Genomic DNA, 23,442 nt, shown 5'->3' on the forward strand with positions numbered 1-23,442 from the left:
GACAAAAAAACTGGACAAAATGAATGTGAGACTCACCTATGTGAGAATGCTATTCATTAACTACATCTCAGCGTTCAACACCATAGTGCCCTCAACGCTCATCAATAAGCTAAGGACCCTGGGACTAAATACCTCCCTCTGCAACTGGATTCTGGACTTCCTGAAAGTCTATCGCTGTGTGTAGGCCGCTAATCTATGTTGGGTTGTATCCAGGCCTATGTCCTGTCGGTAAACTCATGCTTCTGTCTGTCCATCAGGGTGTTTCTCCATCTCTACGGGGATGATCACAGCTCACCAGCTGTATGAAACATTACTGACCGTGCTGTCACCTACGGCATGAAGCCCCTTCGCATGTCCAAGGCCGCAATGACCATCGATGGCAAGAAGGGTGCACCACCCAGCAGTGACCTGCATGAGTACAGTCTGGTTGCACTGTGGAACAGGTAGGCTATGGACACACACACACACACCTGCGTGAATTAAACACACATTATGCATGACCTGTTCTTCTCATCTAGTTTGGGCTCTTACAAGGACCTTGAAGGCCTGCGTCACCATGACGATTTTGACATGTCCCTGCTGGGGTGTCACAATGCCGCTCCGTTTGATGAGCAGTCGAAGGGAGAGAGACATCTGCTGAGGTACAGAGAGATGAAAGGAGGGATTATATAACGCACAATGGAAAGTGGAAATCATTTTGGGAAAGGTTACAATTGCATACAGTAGGTTGCTATTGAAAACAATAGGATAGTATTCTATACAGTAGGTTACATTAAAATTAAACTGTGTGCTGTACCAATAACTCTGTATGAAGTTGAATTGCAATAACATTGACTTATCCATCTTCTCAATCTGAGTGTGTGTGTGACGTGTCCTTGCGTGTTTATGTTTCAGGCTGCATTACTACGTGATAATGACCAGCCAGAGAGAGCTGTTCCCCCGGCTGACGGCTGACATGCGTCGCTTCAAAAAGCTTCCCCAGATACACCGTGAGGTCAGCGACCTGGCAGGAAGGGTTCCCCCTGAGAGAGGTACAGAACCAGGCGGGGTGTGGGACCTTGAACTGGACCTCTGGGAGGAGACCACCCCTGCAGCCTCAGCCCCAGACACCTTCATCTCTACCCCCAGCGCAGGGAACGAGTTCTATCCCCTGACTGGCCCCCAAGGGTCTGTGGCCCAGGGTCTCCTCTACCCCTGCTCAACCAGGAGGTAGGGTTCTCCAGGACCGCTAAGACTTCATTGTGTTTTTAACTTTTTAGTGCGTGTATTGATGTATTCACATGGATGAGGCAATTGTAGGTTACCATTTCAATACAATAGGTTACTATGTTAGTATTTCAAATTAAATCAGTTTACCTATATCTTTATGTAGGAGTTATTGCATATATATTAAATTATAGGCTGTGTATTTTAAATTGGTCAAATAAATGTATTGATTCAATCATCAATCCAGGTGGGCTGTGCGCAGAGTCAGATCCAGGCGAGCGTGGAACAGGCCATGGGCCACTGTCGCAGGGACAACCTATGGAGGAGGCTGTTCCATGGAGAACACCAACACCAGCACCTGGCCATGGACATGCTCAAGCTGAGCAAACTATCCTTCAGCGAACTGGAGGAGCGCCTCAATGCAGTGCAGAGTCAATCTGTAGGGGAGATTGACCCCCAGCTGGTAAAGAACACACTCAACCCAACTCTATTATAGACCACATCAACTCATCCCACTACTTCAAGCCACCCAACCTCACCACTACATACCACACCAACTCACCTCACTAATACAGACCACACAACCTCACCTCACGACTACATACCACACCAACTCACCTCACTAATACAGACCACACAACCTCACCTCACGACTACATACCACACCAACTCACCTCACTAATACAGACCACACAACCTCACCTCACCACTGCATACCACACCACCTCACCTCACCACTACATACCACACCAACTCATCTCACTAATACAGACCACACAACCTCACCTCACCACGACATACCACACCAACTCACCTCACTACTTCAGACCACACCACCTCACCTCACTACTTCAGACTACCTCACCTCACCACTACCTACCACACCAACTCACCGCACTTCTTCAGACCACACCACCTCACCTCACCACTACATACCACACCAACTCACTTCACCACTACATACCACACCAACTCACCTCACTACTTCAGACCACACCACATCATCTCACTACTACAGACCACACCACATCACCTCACTACTACAGACCACACCACCTCACTACTACAGACCACCTCATCTCACTACTTCAGACCACACCACTTCACCTCACTACTACAGACCACACCATCTCATCTCACTACTACAGACCACCTCACTACTACAGACCACACCATCTCACTACTACAGACCACCTCACCTCACTACTTCAGACCACCTCACCTCACTATTTCAGACCACATCACCTCACTACTTCAGACCACCTCACCTCACTATTTCAGACCACATCACCTTACCTCACCTCACTACTTCAGACCACACCACCTCACTACTTCAGATCACACAACCTCACCTCACTACTTCAGACAGCACCATCTCACCTCACTACTACAGAACACACCAACTTATCTCACAACTTCAGACCACACCACCTCACCTCACTACAACAGACCATCTCACCACTACAGTCCATCTCACCTCACTACTTCAGACCACACCATCTCACCTCACTACTACAGACCACCTCACCTCACTACCAGAGACCACACCACCTCACTATTCCAGACCACACCACCTCATCTCACTACTTTAGACCACACCATCTCACCTCACCTCATTACTACAGACCATCTCACCTCACTACTTCGGACCACACCATCTCACCTCACTACTACAGACCACACCATCTCACTACTACAGACCACCTCACCTCACTACTTCAGAACACACCACCTCACTACTACAGACCACACCAACTCACCTCACTACTTCAGACCACATCACCTCACTACTACAGACCACACCACACCACCTCACCTCACTACTACAGACCACACCACATCATCTCACTACTTCAGACCACCTCACCTCACTACTACAGACCACACCACCTCACCTCACTACTTCAGACCACACCACCTCACCTCACTTCTACAGACCACCTCATCTCACTACTACAGACCACACCGTCTCACCTCACTACTACAGGCCACCTCACCTCACTACCAGAGACCACACCACCTCACCACTTCAGACCACATCACCTCACTACTACAGACCACCTCACCTCACTACTTCAGACCACACCACCTCACTACTACAGACCACACCACCTCACCTCACTACTACAGACCACCTCACCTCACTACTTCAGACCACACCATCTCATCTCACCTCACTAAAACAGACAACCTCACCACTACAGACCATCTCACATCTTCAGGTCAAATCACCTCACTACTACAGACCACCTCACCTCACTACTTCAGACAGCACCATCTCACCTCACTACTACAGACCACACCAACTCATCTCACTACTTCAGACCACCTCACTACTTCAGACAGCACCATCTCACCTCACCACTACAGACCACACCACCTCACCTCACTACGTCAGACCACACCACATCATCTCACTATTACAGACCACACCACATCACCTCACGACTACAGACCACACCACCTCACTACGACAGACCACACCACCTCAACTCACTACTTCAGACCACACCACCTCACTACTTCAGACCACACCACCTCAACTCACTACTTCAGACCACACCACCTCACTACTTCAGATCACACCACCTCACCTCACTACTTCAGATCACCTCACCTCACTACTACATGCCACCCCACCTCACCTCACTCCTACAGACCACCTCATCTCACAACTTCAGACCACACCATCTCACCTCACTAAAACAGACAACCTCACCACTACAGTCCATCTCACCTCACTACTACAGACCACCTCACTACTTCAGACCACATCACCTCACTACTACAGACCACACCAACTCATCTCACTACTTCAGACCACACCACCTCGCCTCACTACTACAGACCGCCTCACCACTACAGTCCATCTCACCTCTCTACAAAAAGACCACCTCACTACTTCAGACAGCACCATCTCACCTCACTACTACAGACCACACCAACTCCTCTCACTACTTCAGACCACACCACCTCACCTCACTACGTCAGACCACACCACCTCACCTCACCACTACATACCACACCACCTCACCTCACCACTACATACCACACCACCTCACCTCACTACTTCAGACCACACCACATCATCTCACTATTACAGACCACACCACTTCACCTCACTACTACAGACCACCTCACCTCACTACTTCACACCACATCACCTCACTACTACAGACCACACCACCTCACCTCACTACTACAGACCACACCACATCATCTCACTACTACAGACCACACCACATCATCTCACTACTTCAGACCACCTCACCTCACTACTACAGACCACACCACCTCACCTCACTACTTCAGACCACACCACCTCACTACTACAGACCACCTCACCTCACTACTACAGACCACACCATCTCACCTCACTACTACAGACCACCTCACCTCACTTCCAGAGACCACACCACCTCACTATTCCAGACCACACCACCTCATCTCACTACTTTAGACCACACCATCTCAACTCACCTCATTACTACAGACCATCTCACCTCACTACTTCAGACCACACCATCTCACCTCACTACTACAGACCACACCATCTCACCTCACTACTACAGACCACCTCACTACTTCAGACCACACCATCTCACCTCACTACTACAGACCACCTCACCTCACTACTTCAGACCACACCACCTCACTAATACAGACCACACCAACTCATCTTACTACTTCAGACCACATCACCTTACCTCACCTCACTACTTCAGACCACACCACCTCACCTCACTGCTTCAGATCACCTCACCTCACTACTACATGCCACCCCACCTCATCTCACTACTTCAGACCACCTCATCTCACTACATCAGACCACACCATCTCACCTCACTAAAACAGACAACCTCACCACTACAGACCACCTCACCTCACTACTTCAGACAGCACCATCTCACCTTACTTCTACAGACCACACCACCTCACCTCACTACTACAGACCACCTCACCACTACAGTCCATCTCACCTCACTACTACAGACCACCTCACTACTTCAGACAGCACCATCTCACCTCACTACTTCAGACCACACCACCTCACCTCACTACTTCAGATCACCTCACCTCACTACTACATGCCACCCCACCTCACCTCACTACTACAGACCACCTCATCTCACTACTTCAGACCACCTCATCTCACTACTTCAGACCACACCATCTCACCTCACTAAAACAGACAACCTCACCACTACAGACCACCTCACCTCACTACTTCAGACAGCACCATCTCACCTTACTTCTACAGACCACACCAACTCATCTCACTACTTCAGACCACACCACCTCACCTCACCACTACAGTCCATCTCACCTCACTACTACAGACCACCTCACCTCACTATTTCAGACCATACCAACTCACCTCACTACTACAGACCACACCATCTCATCTCACTAATACATACCACTCCACCTCACCTCACTACTACAGACCACCTCACCTCACTACTTCAGACCACATCACCTCACTACTTCAGACCACACCACCTCACCACATCAGACCACACCACCTCACTACTTCAGACCACACCATCTCACTTCACTACTTCAGATCACCTCACCTCACTACTACAGACCACACCACCTCACCACACTACTACAGACCACACCACCTCACCTCACTACTACAGACCACCTCACTACTTCAGACCACACCAACTCACCTCACTACTTCAGACCACCTCACCTCACTACTACAGACCACACCACCTCACCTCACTACTACAGACCACACCACCTCACCTCACTACTACAGACCACACTACTACAGACCACACCACCTCACCTCACTACTACAGACCACACCACCTCACCTCACTACTACAGACCACACCACACCACCTCACTACTTCAGACCACACCATCTCACCTCACTACTACAGACCACCTCACCTCACTACTTCAGACCACACCACCTCACCTCACTACTACAGACCACCTCACCACCACAGACCATCTCACCTCACTACTACAGACCACCTCACCACCACAGACCATCTCACCTCACTACTACAGACCACCTCACCACCACAGACCATCTCACCTCACTACTACAGACCACCTCACCTCACTACTTCAGACCACACCACACCACCTCACCTCACTACTACAGACCACCTCACCACCACAGACCATCTCACCTCACCACCACTAAGAGCGCATGAGCAGTAAGGAAGGAGGAAATAATGAGCGCTCGTTCAGCTCTTTGGGGAGGGGCTCTTGGGTGGCGCGACAGTTTGATTGTGTGTGCTGTGCTACAGAAGTTTTGCTTGTTTTCAGCGTGTGTAGTTTATAAAGTATTTAACTCAATCATCGGTGTGATCGCTCTAGGTCGTGGTTGTTTTCATTTGGGACCGCGGCCATTATGGATCGCATGGATTAGTAGCAACCTTGTTGCGAAGCTTTAACATACAAACCAACAAACCATCGGACGGTCAGACGGTACACCTGCACGCCTGAAGACCACAGCTAAGATCTCTCTTGTTTTCTTTCTCTCTTTCTCTCTTTCTCTTCCCTCTCGTTCCAGTGCTTTACCCTGCAACAGACTCTATTTTTCAAATGCACTTTCCATTGAAGTTCATTAGAGTTGGACTATTATGACGAAACATGTCTTTCTCAGGTCCTGTTAGTATGGCCCCTATTATCCTGCTGCTGTGTTGATTTGGCAGCAAGCATCTCCATAGCATGCTGCTCTGTTCGCTCGTCTCTCTGTTGAGGAAGAATCTCAAAGGCCAATCAGCACACTCTACTGTACACATACAGCATAATTATTGAGCCTACTACACCTATTATTAAAACACATCCGGTCGTTGATTGGATTGTGCCTCCATTCAGAGAGATTGGATGGTTCCAGTCAGGTGTACACGTATTAGATGCAATAGCCTCATTTCCAGTATCATGCCATGTCCATATTAGGTTATTGTGTTCCAGTCGTGATTGGATTTGGATAAGTACCTCTGCAGGTAGATGAGCATGTATTTTGTCAGTGCTGTAGCCTTGACTAGAGTTTCCTGTTAGTCTTGTATCCTTTTAAATGACTACCCATTAAAGTTGTGCTTGTTAGATGGATACATTTTATTTAGGTAACAGCAGTAAGTCACTGAGAACAGATAATCCCTTCTACAATAACTAAACGCTTCAATCCAGAGAATCATGAGAAGGGTTTATCAAGAAAAAGTTAAAAAGGACTAATTCCAGGTAGAAAGGAGTTGGAGCACTCAAAGTAAAATAGTTAAATCTCCATCTCCCTTTTACCTGAAATTAGTCTTTTGGAAGTTTTTCTTGGTTAGCCATTCTCATGATTGTTGTCGTTGTTGAGCCCCCATTCTTTCCTTTGTTTCCTGAAGAGTGGAGGCCCACCTGAACTCTGGCCACTTCAATTCAATAGTTAGTTACTGATGCTACACATATAGCCTCCACTTGTTGGCTTTGTAAAATAAAGATCCCTATGGCCCTTCTTGAGAGCTCCAATCATTTCAATTATTCTTCATTATACTCAGTTTAAAGTACCCTGCTCCAATTACACCATGGTTGGAGCAACTATGCATCTGTGATTTTCCAAATGTCTGGTGGGCGGGTGGCTTCTCGTGGAGATGGTATTCAAGGTTAATGCCCTCTTAGTCAGTAGAGGAGGAGGGTGGGCCAGGCCTGCTCACTTCTGCCTACTCAAGGAGCCCGAGAGCCTCATAATCACAGAGGCTTGCATCTGTGTGTATTGGAGAGGAGAGAAACAAAGCATCCTTGGACGACGGTGATAATCAGAGGTGTGCGTGCATGTGCATGTTGTTGGCGTTGGAGAGGAGAGAAACGCGGCTCGTCATCCATGGAGAAAGGAATCATGATAATCACAAGCTATCTCTAAAAGCCCTCATACCTTCCCCTGAGCCAGTGGTTGTGGGCTCCTGGGCTGCTCACTCTGTGACTGACAGCTCCTCCAGGTCTAACAGCCTTCCCACTGTGCACTCAGCTCATCCCTTATGGTGCGGCAGGTAGAGAATAGAGCCGTATCCTCCCTATAATAACCACACAGGCGTTATCCTGACATCAACATAAGGATAGTGGTGCCGTCGTATCCCCCAGCACAGCTGGGAAACATGTCTATGCATACAGTATATCTGAATTGTGATGATGTGTATTAGGATTTGGCTATGTGCAGTATGAGGTGTTACATAGATATGTGTTGGGTCTGGTTCCATTGGGTTTTTCTTGATCCTCTGTCATATCTCTGTTGTGTTGTGAGTCCCCACAGAGCTGCAGGATTTGCATCAGTCCTGCTGAAGACTGAATGTGGATGCTTTATTTTGATGATTCCCATAGGTTTCATCCATAACAAACTGTTGCGTCATCCACTCCATTTCTAGCTTGAAATCATCTTCTGAAAGGCGATAGCTACCTACTAGCTAGCTACTTGCTACCTACTCTGCCGCGCCGCACTACCTACTCTGCCGCGCCGCGCTGCCTACTCTGCCGCGCCGCGCTGCCTACTCTGCCGCACTACCTACTCTGCCGCGCTACCTACTCTGCCGCGCTACCTACTTTGCCGCGCTACCTACTCTGCCGCGCTACCTACTCTGCCGCGCTACCTACTCTGCCGCGCTACCTACTCTGCCGCGCTACCTACTCTGCCGCGCCGCGCTACCTATTCTGCCGCGCCGCGCTACCTATTCTGCCGCGCCGCGCTACCTATTCTGCCGCGCCGCGCTACCTATTCTGCCGCGCCGCGCTACCTATTCTGCCGCGCCGCGCTACCTATTCTGCCGCGCTACCTATTCTGCCGCGCCGCGCTACCTATTCTGCCGCGCTACCTATTCTGCCGCGCCGCGCTACCTATTCTGCCGCGCCGCGCTGCCTACTCTGCCGGCGCCCGCACCTACTCTGCCGCGCTACCTACTCTGCCCGCGCTACCTACTCTGCCGCCTACCTACTCTGCCGCGCCCGCGCACTCTGCCGCGCCGCGCCACCTACCACTTCTGCCGCGCTACCTACTCTGCCGGCGCCGCGCTACCTACTCTGCCGCGCCGCGCTACCTATTCTGCCGCGCCGCGCTACCTACTCTGCCGCGCCGCGCTACCCCACTCTGCCCGGCGTCGCGCTACCTACTCTGCCGCGCCGCCACCTACTCTGCCGCGCCGCGCTACCTACTCTGCCGCGCCGCGCTACCTATTCTGCCGCGCCGCGCTACCTATTCTGCCGCGCGCACCTATTCTGCCTGCGCGCTACCTATTCTGCGCGCTACCTATTCTGCAGCGCTACCTATTCTGCCGGCGCTACCTATTCTGCCTTGCCGCTACCTATTCTGCCGCGCCGCGCCACCTATTCTGCCTTGCCGCTACCTATTCTGCCGCGCCGCGCTACCTATTCTGCCACGCCGCGCTACCTATTCTGCCGCTACCTATTCTGCCGCGACGCGCTACCTATTCTGCCGGCGCCGCGCTGCCTACTCTGCCGCGCCGCTTTTCCCTACTCTGCCGCGCTACCTGCTCTGCCGCGCTACCTACTCTGCCGCGCTACCTACTCTGCCCGCGCCGCGCTACCTACTCTGCCGCGCCGCGCTACCCACTCTGCTGCGCCGCGCTACCTACTCTGCCGCGCCGCGCCCCTACTCTGCCGCGCCGCGCTACCTGTTCTGCCGCGCCGCGCTGCCTGCTCTGCCCGCCGCGCTACCTATTCTGCCGCGCCGCGCTACCTATTCTGCGCGCTACCTATTCTGCCGCGCCGCGCTACCTATTCTGCCGCGCCGCGCTGCCTATCTGCCGCGCCGCGCTGCCCCTACTCTGCCGCACTACCTACTCTGCCGCTACCTACTCTGCCGCGCCGCGCCCTACTCTGCCGCGCGCGCTACCTACTCTGCCGCGCCGCGCTACCTATTCTGCCGCGCCCGCGCTACCTATTCTGCCGCGCCCGCGCTACCTACTCTGCGGCGCCGCGCTACCTATTCTGCCGCGCCGCGCTACCTATTCTGCCGCGCCCGCGCTACCTATTCTGCCGCGCCGCGCTACCTATTCTGCCGCGCGCCGCACTACCTATTCTGCCGCGCCCGCGCTACCTGGTCTGCCCGGCGCTACCTATTCTGCCGAGCTACCTATTCTGCCGCGCCGCGCTACCTACTCTGCCGCGCCGGCGCCCTACCTATTCTGCCGCGCCACGCTACCTATTCTGCCGCGCCGCGCTACCTAGTCTGCCGCGCTACCTATTCTGCCGCGCCCGCATACCTATTCTGCCGGCGCCGCGCCTACCTGGTCTGCCGCGCTACCTACTCTGCCGCGCCGCGCCACCTACTCTGCCACGCCGCACTACCTACTCTGCCGCGCCGCGCCGCCTACTCTGCCGCGCTACCTACTCTGCCGCGCGTGCTACCTATTCTGCCGCGCCGCGCTACCTATTCTGCCGCGCTACCTATTCTGCCGCGCCGCGCTACCTATTCTGCCGCGCCGCGCTGCCTACTCTGCCGCACTACCTACTCTGCCGCGCCCGCGCTACCTACTCTGCCGCGCCGCGCTACCTACTCTGCCGCGCCCCGCTACCTACTCTGCCGCGCCGCGCTACCTGCTCTGCCGTGCCCGCGCCCTACTCTGCCGCGCCGCGCTACCTACTCTGCCGCGCCACCTACTCTGCCCGCGCCCGCTACCTATTCTGCGGCGCCCCGCGCTGCCTATTCTGCTGCGCCCACGCTGCCTACTCTGCCGCGCTACCTACTCTGCCGCGCCGCGCTACATACTCTGCCGCGCCGCGCTACCTACTCTGCCGCGCTACCTACTCTGCCGCGCCGCGCTACCTACTCTGCCGGCCGCGCTACCTACTCTGCCGCGCCGCGCTACCTACTCTGCCGCGCGCGCTACCTACTCTGCCGCGCCGCGCCTACCTACTCTGCCGCGCCGCGCTACCTACTCTGCCGCGCCCGCGCTACCTACTCTGCCGCGCCGCCCTACTCTGCCGCGCCACCTATTCTGCCGCGCTACCTATTCTGCCGCGCCCGCTACCTGGTCTGCCGCGCTACCTATTCTGCCGGCCGCGCTACCTGGTCTGCCGCGCTACCTATTCTGCCGCGCCGGCGCTACCTGTTCTGCCGCGCTACCTATTCTGCCGCGCGCGCTACCTACTCTGCCGCGCTCGCGCATACTCTGCCCGCGCGCCGCGCTACCTACTCTGCGCGCTACCTACTCTGCCGCGCCGCGCTACCTACTCTGCCGCGCCCGCGCTACCTACTCTGCCGCTACCTACTCTGCCGCGCCGCGCTACCTACTCTGCCGCGCGCGCTACCTACTCTGCCGCGCGCGCTACCTACTCTGCCGGCGCCGCTACCTACTCTGCCCGCGCCCTACTCTGCGCGCCACCTATTCTGCCGGCGCTACCTATTCTGCCGCGCCGCTACCTGGTCTGCCGGCGCTACCTATTCTGCCGCGCCCGCGCTACCTAGTCTGCCGCGCTACCTATTCTGCCGCGCCGCGCTACCTATTCTGCCGCGCTACCTATTCTGCCGCGCGCGCCCTATTCTGCCGCGCTACCTATTCTGCCCGCCCGCGCTACCTATTCTGCCGGCGCCCGCGCTGTCTGCGTCTGCCGCGCTACCTATTCTGCCTTGCATATCTATTCTGCCGCGCCCGCGCTACCTATTCTGCCGCGCTACCTATTCTGCCGCGCCCGTGCTGCCTATTCTGCCGCGCCCGCGCTACCTATTCTGCCGCGCCGCGCTACCTATTCTGCCACGCTACCTATTCTGCCATCGCCCGTGCTGCCTATTCTGCCGCGCCGCGCTACCTATTCTGCCGCGCCGCGCACCTATTCTGCCGCGCTGTGCTACCTATTCTGCCGCGCTACCTATTCTGCCGCGCTACCTATTCTGCCGCGCTACCTATTCTGCCGCGCTGTGCTACCTATTCTGCCGCGCTACCTATTCTGCCGCGCCGCGCTACCTATTCTGCCACGCCGCGCTACCTATTCTGCCGTGCTACCTACTCTGCCGCGCTACCTACTCTGCCGCGCTACCTACTCTGCCGCGCTACCTACTCTGCCGCGCCGCGCTACCTACTCTGCCGCGCCGCGCCTACTCTGCTGCGCCGCGCTACCTACTCTGCCGCGCCCGCGCCCTACTCTGCCCGCGCCGCGCTACCTATTCTGCCGCGCCCGCGCTACCTACTCTGCCGCGCCCGGCCCCCTATTCTGCCGCGCCGCGCTACCTATTCTGCCGCGCTACCTATTCTGCCGCGCCCGCGCTACCTATTCTGCCGCGCCCGCGCTGCCTACTCTGCCGCGCCGCGCTGCCTACTCTGCCGCACTACCTACTCTGCCGCGCTACCTACTCTGCCGCGCCGCGCTACCTACTCTGCCGCGCCCGCGCTACCTACTCTGCCGCGCCGCGCTACCTATTCTGCCGCGCCGCGCTACCTATTCTGCCGCGCCGCGCTACCTATTCTGCCGCGCCGCGCTACCTATTCTGCCGCGCCGCGCTACCTATTCTGCCGCGCTACCTATTCTGCCGCGCCGCGCTACCTATTCTGCCGCGCCGCGCTACCTATTCTGCCGCGCCGCGCTACCTGGTCTGCCGCGCTACCTATTCTGCCGAGCTACCTATTCTGCCGGCGCCGCGCTACCTACTCTGCCGCGCCGCGCTACCTATTCTGCCGCGCCCGCGCTACCTATTCTGCCGCGCCGCGTGCTACCTAGTCTGCCGCGCTACCTATTCTGCCGCGCCCACGCTACCTATTCTGCCGCGCCGCGCTACCTGGTCTGCCGCTACCTACTCTGCCGCGCCGCGCTACCTACTCTGCCACGCCGCCGCACTACCTACTCTGCCGCGCCGCGCTACCTACTCTGCCGCGCTACCTACTCTGCCGCGCCGTGCTACCTATTCTGCCGCGCCCGCGCTACCTATTCTGCCGCTACCTATTCTGCCGCGCCCGCGCTACCTATTCTGCCGCGCGCGCTGCCTACTCTGCCGCACTACCTACTCTGCCGGCGCCGCGCTACCTACTCTGCCGCGCCCGCGCTACCTACTCTGCCGCGCCGCGCTACCTACTCTGCCGCGCCGCGCTACCTACTCTGCCGCGCCGCGCCACCTACTCTGCCGCGCCGCGCTCCTACTCTGCCGCGCCACCTACTCTGCCGCGCCCGCCACCTATTCTGCCGCGCCGCGCTACCTATTCTGCTGCGCCACGCTGCCTACTCTGCCGCGCTACCTACTCTGCCGCGCCGCGCCCTACTCTGCCGCGCCGCGCTACCTACTCTGCCGCGCTACCTACTCTGCCGCGCCGTCGCGCTACCTACTCTGCCGCGCCGCGCTACCTACTCTGCCGCGCCGCGCTACCTACTCTGCCGCGCCCGCTACCTACTTCTGCCGCGCCGCGCTACCTACTCTGCCGCGCCCGCGCTACCTACTCTGCCGCGCCCGCGCTACCTACTCTGCCGCGCGCCGCCCACTCTGCGCGCCACCTATTCTGCCGCGCTACCTATTCTGCCGCGCCGCGCTACCTGGTCTGCCGCGCTACCTATTCTGCCGCGCCCGCGCTACCTATTCTGCCGCGCTGCTACCTATTCTGCCGCGCCGCGCGCTACCTATTCTGCCGCGCTACCTATTCTGCCGCGCCGCGCACCTACTCTGCCGGCGCCGCGCTACATACTCTGCCGCGCCGCGCTACCTACTCTGCCGCGCTACCTACTCTGCCGGCGCGCTACCTACTCTGCCGGCGCCGCGCACCTACTCTGCCGCGCTACCTACTCTGCCGGCGCCGCGCTACCTACTCTGCGGCGCGCGCTACCTACTCTGCCACGCCGGCGCTACCTACTCTGCCGCGCCCGCGCTACCTACTCTGCCGCGCCGCCCTACTCTGCCGCGCCACCTATTCTGCCGCTGTTACCTATTCTGCGCGCCCGCGCTACCTGGTCTGCCGCGCTACCTATTCTGCCGCGCCGCGCTACCTGGTCTGCCGCGCTACCTATTCTGCCGCGCCGCGCTACCTATTCTGCCGCTACCTATTCTGCCGCGCCGTGCTACCTATTCTGCCGCGCTACCTATTCTGCCGCGCCCGCGCTACCTATTCTGCCGCGCCGCGCTACCTGGTCTGCCGCGCTACCTATTCTGCCTTGCCGCGCTATCTATTCTGCCGCGCCGCGCTACCTATTCTGCCCGGCGCTACCTATTCTGCCGCGCCGTGCTGCCTATTCTGCCGCGCCGCGCTACCTATTCTGCCGCGCCGCGCTACCTATTCTGCCACGCTACCTATTCTGCCGCGCCGTGCTGCCTATTCTGCCGCGCCGCGCTACCTATTCTGCCGCGCCCGCGCTACCTATTCTGCCGCGCCACGCTTCCAAATCTGCCGCGCTACCTATTCTGCCGCGCTACCTATTCTGCCGCGCTACCTATTCTGCCGCGCTGTGCTACCTATTCTGCCGCGCTACCTATTCTGCCGCGCCGCGCTACCTATTCTGCCACGCCGCGCTACCTATTCTGCCGTGCTACCTACTCTGCCGCGCTGCGCTACCTATTCTGCCGTGCTACCTATTCTGCCGCGCTGTGCTACCTATTCTGCCGTGCTACCTACTCTGCCGCGCTGCGCTACCTACTCTGCCGCGCTGCGCTACCTACTCTGCTGTGGTTACATCCCTATTCCCTATACAGTGCTCTACTTTTGACCATGGCCCATAGTGCACTACTTTTGATCAGAGCCTATGTAGGGAATAGGGTACCATTTGGGATGCGGCCTGTGAGTTAGTTCCATACCCCTAACCCCTCTGGGCACGTCAGAAGTCTACATGCTGTTTACACCAAGGGGATAACTCTCCGCTCCCAGAGGTCTACTCTGCCTACATGTGATAAGCAAATCTAGAAAATACACAGCATCAAATCAATTTCAAACCAAATTGAACTACAAATGGAATGTGCAATGTGTCTGATGATACCCTTGGCTAGTGACTATTCATTTAAATGATGTCTCTTTCATTATTAAATAAAAAATGATCTAATCTACCATGAGGTTGAAGCTTCTCAAAGTGCAGAAGGTCTTTATTCTGAGGAGGATGTTAGCATGGGTACTTTCCAAAATGACGCCCTATTTCCTATATAGTGCACTACTTTTTAACAGTGCCCATAGGGCTGTGGTCAAAAGTAGTACACTATATCGGGAATAGGGTACCATATGGGATACAGCTGTAGCTAAACGCTGCTTTGCTTCACAACATTTCTCAGTGGTCTTCCAATGTTTGGAAATTCAAGAACAAGTAAAGGACGGCAGTTACTATTGAGAATGACTATTGAGATTAATTTCAAAGCAAGAGTACTTAGAAGCAAAGATCAGAAACATTAGGCTACATATATAGGAAAAAGGGTGCCATTTGGAACAAGACAATGGTTTATAGTAGAGAGCTACCCTTTTTCTAAGATAGTTATATGCCTTATTATTCTTTAATGTGCTCTTTATTTTAGTGTGGTGGTATAGCTACAGTAGAGAGCTGCCCTCTTCAAAGAGATAGTTATGTATCTTAATCAACGCTGTGCTCTTCAAACTAGCTGTGTCTTTCCCACAGGGATCTCTGCATTTATCAACAGAAAAGTCCTAATTAAAAACCCAAACATCCTATTTATATGTCCATGTCAAAGAAGAAGTGGAATGGAAACTTCACAGTCAGTGAACTGAACACAGATTAAGAATGTAGTGAAGTATGGACTGTGAGAACTGAGTAAGCTCTGCAGCATTGCAGAGGTCGCCGTTGGAAATCTCCCTACAGCTCACCCGCTGCCTTGTCTTCCCTTCCGCTTCTCTACTCATTTTCTGCTATTCATAGATGTATGCCAGGGAATCACTGATTGTCAGCCAAGCAATGTTAGATTCAAAGCCAATTGAGTAATTGGCGTGTACTACCTGGGCATTTTTCAATTTGCAAGGGAATATCTAGAAGAAGTCTTTGAAAGATCTTTAACTTAATTCCTGATGTATTCTTTTCTCAGTGTGATGGCTCATTGTTCCTCCAATAGTAGGACGTATGTAGCTGGTGCAGGTTTGAATTTGGGTGGTAACTGGTCAGGGTAGAGCATTTGTTTGTCTCTAGTTAAGATCTTTGGTTCGAAAGAGGGCAATGTCATGACAACACTGTGAGAGGATTTAACACTGTGTGACCCAGGCCATCTTTCTTTCAAGGCTTTGTGTCCTCTATCTCTGTTCCCACAGGATTGTTTCTTGACCATGAGTCTCAGCTGGTAACAGAGTCTGATCAAAGTGCTGCTGCCGACACTTTGACCAGGGTGGCATTCAGTATCTGGTAAGAACAAAACCACTAATATAATATATATATATATATATATATATATATCACTACAAAAACATATATATTGAACAAAAATATAAATGCAACATGCTACGATTTCAAATATTTTACTGAGTTCACATAAGGAAATCAGGTCAATTTAAATAAATTCATTAGGCCTAATTTATGGATTTCACGAATGGGAATACAGTCATGTTGGTCACAGATACCTTAACAAAAGTTAGGGGTGTGGATCAGAAAACTCATAGAGTTGATCAAGCTGTTGATTGTGGCCTGTGGAATGTTGTCCCACTCAAGTTGCTGGCTATTGGCGGGAACTGGAACACGATGTCGTACACGTTGATCCAGAGCATCCCAAACATGCTCAATGGGTGACATGTCTGGTGAGTATGCAGGCCATGGAGAACTGGGAAATGTTCAGCTTCCATAAATTGTGTACTGATCCTTTCATCATGGGGCCGTGCATTATCATGCTGAAACATGAGGTGACGGCGGCAGATGAATGGCACCAATGGGCCTCAGGATCTCGTCACAGTATTTCTGTGCATTCAAATCGCAATCAATAAAATGCAATTGTTTGTTGTCCATAGCTTATACCTACCAATGCCATCACCCTACCGCCACCATGAGGCACACTGTTCACAACATTGACATCAGAAAACTGCTGATCAGCAAATCACACAACACCATACACATGGTCTGCAGTTGTGATGTCGGTTGGACGTAGTGCCAAATTCTCTAAAACAACATTGGAGGCGGCTTATAGTAAATAAATGATCATTTAATTAACTGGCAACAGATATATTGGACATTCCTGCAGTCAGTATGCCAATTGCATGCTCCATCAAACCTTGAGATATCTGTGGTATTGTGTTGTGACAAAACTGCACATTTTAGAGTGGTCTTTTATTGTCCCCAGCACAAGGTGTACCTGTGTAATGATCATGCTGTTTAATCAGCTTCTTGATATGCAATGCCTGTCAGGTGGATAGATTAACTTGGCAAAGGAGAAATGCTCAATAACAGGGATGTAAACAAATTTGTACACAAAATTTGAGAAAATAAGCTTTTTGTGCATATGGAAAACTTCTGGTATATTTTCTTTCAGTTCATGAAACATGGGGCCAACACTTTACATGTTGCATTTATATTTTTGTTTTAGTGTAAAAACTACAACTCCCTACAGCACTTTGTCCACAATTACACTACAATTAAAATTGCTCGTCAAAATGGGTTCCAGAGTGCGGCTTTTAGAGCTCAACCACCACTAAAGGCATGGCATAGGTCAAGGTCATGTTCAGTAGAGCACACGAAACAAAATCTGCAATGGAAAAGGTAGCTAAACCTTTCTCCCTACTGAACACTACCATTCCAGTAAATTAAGAGGTGCTTTGTTCACTAAACTAGAGCTGTCCTCTGCATATGGAGTATGTGCACACTTGCATACATAGGAATACAGCAGAGCACCACCCGCTGCTGTACCTCCAGAAGAATATAATGTAGAGAAACAGGGGAAAGCACCCCGCTAAGCAAATTAATTATCCCGTTTTCTCCTTCACATTCATTGTGATTGCATCCGCTTCAAGTCAAACTGTATCTTGACACTGCATGCAACAACATCAAAACCAGCTCCTTGAGCTACAGACGTTGTTATTAGCATGGGTGCCTGTATCAAAGTTCCTATAGCTCTGTCGTTGGACTCCACTGTTTATATACGATATCTATTCAAGAAATATACTGTAGCCTTCTGTGTAATATCCTATAATGAATTCCATCCCTACATCCCCTATTTGATTTCAATGAATTTTGGAGGTGATCTTGTTAAGTTCTTATGGACTAATCCGCTATCAGGAAATGCCGCAAGTACCCTTGAACTTTTCTAGCGTTTCTCTCAGGCTTCTAACTTTTATTTGTGACAGGGGAAAGCAAGAACAATTTGAATGTGAAGAAGGAAAAAATGTTTATATTAAAAAATCTAAAATTGAGAGACCTCTGCAGTTTGGAAGAAGGGTTTAAGCGTTGTATAAAAATCTGAAATGCGGCTCTCAAGGGAGATTATGGGAGTCTTATGGGGAATAATTGCCGGTGTCAAGAGGTTAGTCACTACTTAGTTTGGTAATTGGGAGACTTGAGATCAAAAGAACATCCCCCTCACTACTTCTCTTCTGAAGATGTTCTACCCTAGTACTGTACATGGTGAAGTAAACTCAACCTGCCTTCCCTCCCTAGCAAACATCAGTCACACACTATTCCTTTTTTTGTCCCAGAGCGCAAAAGACTATAAATATTTCAAACACAAGATCCCATTAACTGTAGTCAGTCACCTATTTTTGTTCAAAGTTATACTGTGGGGAATAGGGGGGATGGAAATATACTGTGGGGAATAGGGGGGATGGAAATATACTGTGGGGAATAGGGGGGATGGAAATATACTGTGGGGAATAGGGGGATGGAAATATACTGTGGGGAATAGGGGGGATGGAAATATACTGTGGGGAATAGGGGGGATGGAAATATACTGTGGGGAATAGGGGGATGGAAATATACTGTGGGGAATAGGGGGGGGATGGAAATATACTGTGGGGAATAGGGGGGATGGAAATATACTGTGGGGAATAGGGGGATGGAAATATACTGTGGGGAATAGGGGGGATGGAAATATACTGTGGGGAATAGGGGGATGGAAATATACTGTGGGGAATAGGGGATGGAAATATACTGGGGGGATGGAAATATACTGTGGGGAATAGGGGGATGGAAATATACTGTGGGGAATAGGGGGATGGAAATATACTGTGGGGAATAGGGGGATGGAAATATACTGTGGGGAATAGGGGGGGGGGATGGAAATATACTGTGGGGAATAGGGGGATGGAAATATACTGTGGGGAATAGGGGGGATGGAAATATACTGTGGGGAATAGGGGGATGGAAATATACTGTGGGGAATAGGGGGATGGAAATATACTGTGGGGAATAGGGGGATGGAAATATACTGTGGGGAATAGGGGGATGGAAATATACTGTGGGGAATAGGGGGGATGGGAATAGGGGGATGGAAATATACTGTGGGGAATAGGGGGATGGAAATATACTGTGGGGAATAGGGGGGATGGAAATATACTGTGGGGGGGGAATAGGGGGGGGGATGGAAATATACTGTGGGGAATAGGGGGGATGGAAATATACTGTGGGGAATAGGGGGGATGGAAATATACTGTGGGGAATATACTGTGGGGAATGGGGGGATGGAAATATACTGTGGGGAATAGGGGGATGGAAATATACTGTGGGGAATAGGGGGGATGGAAATATACTGTGGGGAATAGGGGGATGGAAATATACTGTGGGGAATAGGGGGATGGAAATATACTGTGGGGAATAGGGGGGATGGAAATATACTGTGGGGAATAGGGGGGATGGAAATATACTGTGGGGAATAGGGGGGGATGGAAATATACTGTGGGGAATAGGGGGATGGAAATATACTGTGGGGAATAGGGGGATGGAAATATACTGTGGGGAATAGGGGGATGGAAATATACTGTGAGGAATAGGGGGATGGAAATATACTGTGGGGAATAGGGGGATGGAAATATACTGTGGGGAATAGGGGGGATGGAAATATACTGTGGGGAATAGGGGGGATGGAAATATACTGTGGGGAATAGGGGGGATGGAAATATACTGTGGGGAATAGGGGGGATGGAAATATACTGTGGGGAATAGGGGGGGATGGAATTGTAAGTCATTATAGCTTGAAATGAACAGTTCTGCCGTTCCCTTCTTTCAGGCTGTCCTGAACCAGAAATTCACTGACTGCTTTGTTCTGGTCTTCCTTGAAAATCAGGCAGGAAAAACGGTGAGTCATTGTGATGTCCTCCCCTTGTTATGCTCTTTATAGCATTATATAGCTGCACTATATGAATTCCTTATAAGCTATAAGGTGAGATGACATTGTTTTCAATTGAACTTTATTTTTCCCCCTCCTCCCCCTCCCTCCAGAGCCTCAATGTTGTATTTAGGGAGCCATTGCCATCCCAACCGCAGCCTCGGAACAGCCCCTCGCCCCAGCTGGTTTCCATGCACCATCACCTGGAGTCTGATCAACACAGCCTGCTACAACTTGTGGACAGGCCTGCTGTAGGCCTGGAGGGCCAATCAGGGCCAGGTGGGCCACAGAGAAACAGGCTGCTGGGAGGTGTAGTTCCAGACAGGTGGCTTCATTTATAAGCCGTCTTGGCATGTGGGACACAAAAAAAGGATGTTATTGTTGAAAAGTGCTAAATCAAGGAATCAAAGAGTTCACATGTCAAAGCTTCCTGTGCAATTTATCAGTGTTTTACTCATTCTACCACTGGGAGAAAAGATGCACACTATTGTTAAAGGGATAGTGCAAGATTTTGGCAATGAAGCTGTACCTGTAGACTTCCAGTCATTGCGCTAATGCTAGTTAGGCTCGCAAAAACTACCTTCAACTTCCTTCAAACTGCACGCAGAGACATAGAAATGGCATCTGACATTGCAAAAATCTTGCACCATCCCTTGAAAGATACGACCTTACCGGCCTGTGTCACCCGGCCTGTGTCACCCGGCCTGTGTCACCCGGCCTGTGTTTTGGTAAAAAGCTGAGGGATGTGCCTGGAAAAATTGGTATCAAAATTATAGTTTGAGGGTGTACAGTGTTTGTTTACATTGTTTACAAGCATTGGAGTAAAATAAGATTATATTTGTTCTGATAGGGTACCGCAGTTGAACTAAGTTATATTCTTTAAGAATCAATGGGAATACATCATTAATTTAGATGTCCAGAAATTGATGTAGCAACGAACTAGCTTTAAAGCACATGAAGGGCTCTATTAAATCAGATCCCCTTTAGCTGACATCCACATAACTGTTGTTTTGGTGGTGTCGGAGGTGAAACGGCGTTAGAGCTGTCAAATCCACAAGTGGCTCCTGGCATTATACAGTGCCTTCGGGAAGTATTCAGACCCCTTGACTTTTTCCACATTTTCAAATGTTACAACCTTATTCTAAAATGTATTAAATTGCTTTTTTCCCCCTCATCAATCTACACACAATACCCCATAATGACAAAGCAAAAACAAGTTTGTAGAAATGTTTGCTAATTTATTAACAAATGTCAAACTGAAATATCACTTTTAAATAAGTATTCAGACCCTTTACTCATTACTTTGAGGAGTGAGTACTGGCAGCGGTTACAGCACCGAGTCTTCTTAGGTATGGCGCTACAAGCTTGGCACACCTGTATTTGGGGAGTTCCTCCCATTCTCTGCAGATCCTCTCAAGGAATGTCAGGTTGGATGGGGAGCGTTGCTGCACAGCTATTTTCGGATCTCTCCAGAGATGTTCGATCGGGTTCTAGTCCGGGCTCTGGCTGGGCCACTCAAGGACATTGAGACTTGTCTTGAAGCCACTCCTGCATTGTCTTTGCTGTGTGCTTAGGGTTGTTTTCCTGTTGGAAGGTGAACCTTCGTCCTAACCTGCTCCAGAGCGCTTTTCATCAAGAATCTGTACTTTGAGCCGTTCATCTTTGCCTCGATTCTGACTAGTCTCCCAGTCCTTGCCGCTGAAAAACATCCCCAGAGCGTGATGCTGCCGCCACCATGCTTCACCGTAGGGATGGTGGCAGGTTTCCTCCAGATGTGACGCTTGGCATTCAGGCCAAAGAGTTTAATCTTGGTTTCATCAGATCAGAGAATCTTTTTCAGAGAATCCTTTTGGCAAACTCCAAGTGCCTTTTACTGAGAAGTGGCTTCCGTCTAGCCACTCTACCATAAAGGCCTGATTGGTGGAGTGCTGCAGATATGGTTGTCCTTTTGGAAGGTTCTCCCAGCTCCATAGAGGAACAATAGAGCTCTGTCAGTGACCATAGGGTTCTTGGTCACCTCCCTGACCTAGGGCCTTCTCCCCCGGTTGCTCAGTTTGGCCGGGGGGGGGGCAGCTCTTGGAAGAGTCTTGGTGGTTCAAACTAATTCCATTTAAGATTGATTGAGGCCACCGTGTTCTTGGGGACCTTCAAAGCTGCATAAATGTTTTGGTACCCTTCCCCAGATCTGTGCCTCGACACAATCCTGTCTCGGAGCTCTACGCACAATTCCTTGGACCTCATGGCTTTGTTTTTGCTCTGACGTGCACTGTCAACTGTGGGACCTTATATAGACCGGTGTGTGGCTTTCCAAATCATGTCCAATCAATTGAATTTACCACACGTGGTCTCCAATCAAGTTGTAGAAACATCAAGGATGATCATAGGGCAATAGCATAGGGTCTGAATACTTATGTAAGTTTTTTTATTTTGAATACATTTGCAAACTTTAAGAAACCTGATTTCGTTTTTTCATGGGGTATTTTGTGTAGATTTAGAATGATTTAAAAAACGTAATCCATTTTAGAATAAGGCTGTAATGTAACAAAATGTTGAAAAAGTAAAAGGGTCTGAATACTTTCCAAAGACACTGTACCTAAAGTGGACTTTGCCATTGGCTGCATGACATTGCATTGTGAAATTCCATAGAGCCTTGTTTACAAGTTTGAACATAAGAATGTGAGATGATCAAGAATGATCAAGAACAGCTGCTCACCGTTTTTGACAGCTTCAACGTACGCAGTTACACTTCTGACGCCGCTAAAACATCAGCTATGCGGGTGTCAGCTATCGGCGGTTAAATACAATTTTAAAAGTAAGATATGAAAAACAAATAATTAGAGGGGCTATATATAGGGGATACCGATGTCAATGTATTTGAGATAATTATGTGCATGCATGTAGGGTTGCCTCCTGCAGTGAACATTGATCCTCAGAGGGCACTTACTGTAACAATGCTATTTAGCTGTCACTACCTCATAATGACAGAATTGAACTGAAGACATGCTTTTTGCGCTGAACAGTGCACCAGAGATTATGCAATTTGCCCCAATTTTCAATGGCAACATGAGCCT

At 51.4% G+C, this 23,442-nt stretch overlaps 1 pseudogene; it reads left to right on the top strand.

The window, feature by feature from the left end:
* Nucleotides 1–20,626, top strand: part of LOC135511487 (KICSTOR complex protein SZT2-like) — a 141,157-nt pseudogene extending 120,531 nt beyond the window's left edge.
* Nucleotides 20,627–23,442: the final 2,816 nt, after the last annotated feature.

The sequence above is a fragment of the Oncorhynchus masou genome, chromosome 24, assembly GCF_036934945.1.
Source record: "Oncorhynchus masou masou isolate Uvic2021 chromosome 24, UVic_Omas_1.1, whole genome shotgun sequence".
NCBI classification, from domain to species: domain Eukaryota; kingdom Metazoa; phylum Chordata; class Actinopteri; order Salmoniformes; family Salmonidae; genus Oncorhynchus; species Oncorhynchus masou.